The sequence below is a fragment of the Myiozetetes cayanensis genome, unplaced genomic scaffold (assembly GCF_022539395.1).
Source record: "Myiozetetes cayanensis isolate MyiCay16 unplaced genomic scaffold, myiCay2020 scf17, whole genome shotgun sequence".
Lineage (NCBI taxonomy): Eukaryota > Metazoa > Chordata > Aves > Passeriformes > Tyrannidae > Myiozetetes > Myiozetetes cayanensis.
Window position 1 is genome coordinate 12,998,501 of NW_026087378.1, and position 5,994 is coordinate 13,004,494.

The following is a 5,994-nucleotide window of genomic DNA, read 5'->3' on the forward strand; positions in this document are numbered from 1 at the left end:
TCAGTTTCTTCTCCATCCTCAATTTCTTCTTAGTCCGGACTTTTTTCCTCCGTCCTCCTCCCGGTGGGGACCCAGAACTCCGGGTGTCCCACCGGCCCCTCCCTGCCCTCCCCCCGCCCCGGGGGCTCCGCACAGCCAGCCCTGCCCATCCCTGCCCGCAGCCGGGGGGATGTCACCCTGCACTGCTTCCCCGGGCACCCCCAGAGCCTGCTGCTGTCATCCCCCTCCCAGCCGCTCCCAGCACTGCCGGGGGTCACCCCTGGCCAGAGGTTTCTTGCTGCTTTAAAACCCAACAACGACATTAGGAGCTCTTAGGCTTGAGAGGGTGTTCAGTCTGGAGAAGGGGAGTCTCTGGGGAGACCTTAAATCCGCTTCCAGTACCTAAGGAGGGGTTATAAAAAGGAAAGAGAAAACCGTTTTACATGGGCTGGTAGTGTGAGGACAAAGGAGAAAAGTTTTAAAATAGAAGAGATTTATATTGAATAATAGGAAGAAATTCATCCCTGTAAGGGTGGGGAGGCCCTGGCACAGGTTGCCCAGAGAAGCTGTGGCTGCCTCTGGATCCCTGGAAGTGTCCAAGGCCAGGTTGGATGGCGCTTGGAGCAACCTGAGATAGTGGAAGGTGTCCTTGCCATAGAACTGGATGGGCTTTAAGGTCCCTTCCAGCCCAAACCTTTCTGTAATTCTCTGACTCACCACAGCATCGCAGAGTTTGTAAAGGATTTGCTCTGATTGGACTGACATCAAAGTTGAAGGGCTCTTTCCTCCCTAAATCCTCCTGGGAAGCAGAAGGGGTCCTTTGGGGCCTCTTGCCCTCAGGGACAGACCTCTGCAAATCCCTCCTGCAGCTCTGCACACTGGGCAGGGGCCAGCAAGGGCAGCTGCTCAGCAAGGGATGGGAATTGAAACATATCCAGTGAGCAGACACTGAGCCAAACAGAAGAAGTCTTTAGCAATAATAAACACTTTGAGTTTACAGAGATTCCCTCCTCCCCACCCGTAAATAAATCTGATCTGTGTAAACAACACTAATGCTTATTGGATAAAATACACAAAACCATTCCTCTCCCCAGGGAGTGTTTCATTACTGACTCCTAAGGAGGTAAATCATGAAATCTTACCTGCAGAGGCTCATGCCTCCAGCCTAAGAGACAAGAAACAGAAGTTTTACGTGTTCCTGAGGAAAAGGTGAGGTTCTAAACCCTCTCAGATATTGTCTACCCCAAGCCTTTCTCAGCTGCACCTCTGTAAAGTGGAAGCATTTTATGAGCCCCTAGTGCTCTGTTTAAAGGGGAGGAGTGATCTGCACTCTGCCCAGAAAGGGGTGCCTTGGTTACCTGGCTCTGGGCAAAGATTTAGGGCTGTGAAGCCGGATCTGATGGCTGTGCATTTTTCCAGGCCAGAGTCAGACCCCTTGATCTAACTCCTCCTCCACCAGCTATCATGATTTTTTTGCCAGAGGAAGGCTTAAAAAACGGAACAAAAAGAAGAGAGAGATCAAGCAAAGGTACTGCCAACTGCTGAGTCCTCTGAAAACAGCAGCCAGTTCTAATTTGTCTGTGAAGAAGAACAGTGAAGATCTCACATGGTGGCAGGGCCAAGCAGCTGGACATAGGCTCCTGCCTTGTCTCCACATACCAGATGCCATTTTGGGAATGGTAAGGTGCCTTTCATTCACACAGCTGGTTTATAGATGTGCAAGCTTCTCCCTGGACACCCCCAGGGAGCAGGAACCCCAGACCCTCAAAAGAGCATCTTCCCTCAGGAGCTCAGGGCCTCCTGTCCTGGGAAGTGCTCCCCAGGATCACCGTGTTCCCATCATAATCTTCCAAAATGAGGGTTGATGTCCTCGAGACACCAAACCTCCTCCAGAAGTTTGTTGAACCCAAAGAGCTGGAAATGAAGTGGACAAAGTTCTTTCCCAGTGGAGTGTTTCCCTGGAGACTGAGCAGACAGGGAGTGAGGAGGGACATCCAGCTGTGAGGGGTCAGAGCTGAGCGTGGGGAGGGATGGGGCAGCCCCACTGCCATCCTGTGCCCAGCACTGACACGTGTCCTGGGTCCCCTCAGTGACATGCAGGCAAATTCACTGGTTTTATCTGCCACTGCTGCTTTACTTCCTTCCCATCCCATCCCATCCCTCCCTCCCAGTCCTGCTGCCTCCTGGTTCTCCTCCAGTGCCTCTTTATTCATTACTCCTCTCCAGCAGGACTTTCTGTCCTGCCTAAGCCTTCAATTAATGCTTCTGTGAATCTGTTTGAGAGCAGTTCAAGTGTTGCAGAGGAATATTCAAATGCACTTGGCCATCAGACTGTGACAAACCTATTTGTGAGGAACCGCTGCTTTGCTTTGCACTTGTTTTAACCTCTGCTCCCAGACGGATGTTTGGTTTGAGATGAAATCCACGGGCAGTGGACTCTGTGCACACTCACACAAATACTCCAAAATCAATCACGGAGAAAATTGCACTCACACAAATAGACCCTTCCTCTGCACATTTCAGACATAACAGCTGCTCCACCGAAAGGGAGGAATCGCAAGATGTTACCCCAAGGCAAACGAGGAGATCTTCAGCAATAATAAACATTTCTTACTGAAAAAGCTTTTCTCGTATAAACAAAACAGAAGGCTGAAATTACGGAATCATTAAGACCATAAATATTTTTGCTTCTCTCTGTGAGCTGCACAGAAAGGCCAGAAGGAGAGCTTCTGGAGAAAACAAAACAAAACAAAACAAAACAAAACAAAACACCTTTCCAACTCTTCAGTAATAGTTTTAGGGGAAATAATCAACAGCGTAAAATTAAAAGTGGGTTCTTTTGTATTTGTCTGCCATCTTAAATTTCTACTATCCTCATAGTACAAACTATAATATATATAAGCTATAATTCCCCAAATAAAGTTAAAGTGGTGTTTGGTTAAACCCACATTCCTGCAACAGGCTGAAAACCCATTTTATTCTGAGCTGCAGTTAATGGTGATTTCAGGTTGGATTTTTTCCCTGGAGTAACCTCTGCTCTCATTTTCACTGACTGAGAAAAACCACTGGAAATGAGCATCTTCATCGTTCTTTTTTTCTCCAACTTAGCAGAATTTATTCAGAAGAATAAATAAGTGATCCTTTGTTCACTTTAGACCCGGGTGTTTATGAAATGCCCGGCCATCGGATCGGTGCCGTGGCTGGAGACACAGTCCTGAGCAGCCCCAGCACAAATGGGGCTGAAGCAAACAGCAAGTGATGCAGATAGATGGAATCAGAGCATCACAGAACAATATTCCCTGGTGGCAGCAGCGCTGACAGCCTGGCTGGGGTTGGGAGCTCAGCAGAGGAGTCAGTTATCTGGTGGGAAATGACTTTAACCACGAGCCTGCCCATATATTGCTATGGAATACATCCCATCTCATCCCACACATACACTTTACTCCCTGCTTTCACTATCTGTTCTAACATCAGGGGAATACATTTCCCTTCTGTGTCTTTTCAGGTCTTTTTGGAACAACTTCTTCACCCCAAATGATCCCACACTTGCCTTCTGGGTCTGCTCTCCCTGTCCGATGTGTTAACAACGTGGCAGATACTCCTTCACACCACACCCTTGCCTTCACACATCAGCCTTGTGAAAGGATCCCGATAAAGATCACATAATCCTCTTGGTTTCCCTTTGCAGGCAGCTCCATTTGATGTGTCCAGAGCCTGCTGGAAAAGGAAGAGAACTAATCCCACTTGCCTCCACCACACACGGTGGAGAATTCGTGGGATTTATGTTCCAGCTCCGCTCAAAACTGTGTCCAAAAGGCCCTCTATGTGTGTCAAGTGTTGTTATTACCTACAGTAATATAATCATAAAATAGTAAAATACATGTATTATGTGCAGAAACATGCAGTAACATAACAGGCCAGGTTGGGTGGGCTCTGAGCAACCTGGTCTAGTGGAAAGTGTCAGGGGAGTTGGGATGAGATGATCCCAGCCCAGGTTGCTCCAAGCCCTGTCCAACCTGGCCTTGGACACTTCCAGGGATGGGGCAGCCACAGCTTCTCTGGGCAACCTGTTCCTCAGGGCCACACCAGCCTCACAGGGAAGAATTTCGTCCTAATATCCAATCTAACCCTGCCCTCTGTCAGTTTAAAACCCTTCCCCCTTGTCCTGTCCCTCCATGCCCTTTTACACTTACTGTTTGTTTGGATTCTCTTTTCTGACTAAACTGGAGTTATCACTGTAAGTCTTGCTAGGTCTGGTGAAATTAATCTACAGTGAGTGATGCTGAAGTGCCTCCCCACAAGCATTCAAGCAGGGTTGCTGCCCTGAGTTATCTCCTGAGCTGGGAAAGGCACCCTCGTCCTGTCCTCAGGGGCCTCGGGGAGCGCTGGCCAAAAAGGCAATTACACACAATATTCTGCTTCCTTTTAATATATCATTGTGATGGGAGAAATATGTGCTTTATCTTCTCTCACATAAACAAACCAATTCTCTTACTTCATCGTAGAAGCTTGTAATTATCTTCCCACATTCGATACTTTGAGATAAATCTTTTTTTAAGGGCTCCTCTCCGTTGCTGCTGCTCTGTCGTACGCTGACAGGCACACACACAAAATAAACCCCTGGATCTCACAAGGGGTGCTATGGGCCAAGCTGATATCCCCTCATCTGTTTCCTATTTTCCCTTCCTTCCCCCTGCCCAGTACTGCAGATATATGATACAGTAAAATTACAGGGCAGGAAGTCACAAGATGTAGCAATCGAACTCTCGGGGAATAATCCAGTGTCACTGAGTCATATCGTCCATATATGAAAAAGAAAAAAGAGAGGTACAAAACAGCTCCCACCAGGCATTCCCAGCTCTCATTTTATTCCTTATCCTGCAATTTATCTTCTTGTTTTCAGCAAGCCAGCAATGAGGCAGAAAAACCCTCAGAAATCTTACTCTGACGTATCTTTCTGGGGAGTATTCATTTCCATGCATAGCTGCATGAGCCATGGAAAAGTCTGTGCCATCACTGGAGAGCAAACCACTTGATGAGCAGAGTCTACAGACCTTAAAATGGATAAAAGCAAGTTTTTTCTGGCCCCTCTCAACTGATTTAAAGGTCTGATAGACGCCCAGCGTCAGCACAGTAATCTGCTGAGGTTGGCTCTGGGCCACGTTGTAATGCAGGAAGAGAGCAAACCTTGGAGCATCCTGAGCCAAATTACAACTGACTGTTATTTTGGGATGCTAAGCTTTGAAATCTGAATTGGTTTAGTCTATTATGTTATATTGGAACTTCCTTAAAAATAAAATAAAAAAAAATTAAAAAAAAAGGAATAAAAAGCCCAACAAAACCCAAGGCACTCATTAATTTGAGTGAAACAGAGCAGGCAGAAGAAAGCACTGCCTGCCAAAAGGACACACAGACTGCATTATGTCAGTAGACCATCTCCTAACTGGAGGGCCAGGAGGCTGCTCCTGTTGGCCCATGGACTCTGGGGCAAGTTCAGCTCCCTGAAAGCAGGACAAGACTCTGCCTTCGAGGCCAGCCTCAAAATAGCTCAGCACAGCAAGTTCAGATTTCCACATTTTAATATCCCACACCCAGCAGGACGAGGTGGGCTCTGCCCACTGGTCCTGTGGCCTCTGCACAAGCCTCTCCAAACGCATTTCTTGTGGTGTTATTGAAGCAGAGAAAAAGAGACATTAAAGCATGGAAGCGCCAGAACATTCATGACTGTACATTTTCCAACACATTATCCATACTTCTGCAGTAATCCCCAGGGTTTATACAAGCCCTGTGGGCTCTTGCAGTTAGGAGAGTATTAAAAATATTTAGAATCACTAAGTGCCGGGAAGTCAATAAACTGTTTGGAGAAGAGCAGAGTGTTTCTCAAGGCTGCAGTGCCTTGCTTGAGTCACACCTGCATCAGCAGGAAGAGGTGCTGCATCTGAGAGAAGAGAGAGAGCTTCAGATTGTGTAATGGAAATGGAAAAATGATTGGTATCTGTTTCATGCAGTATCTGC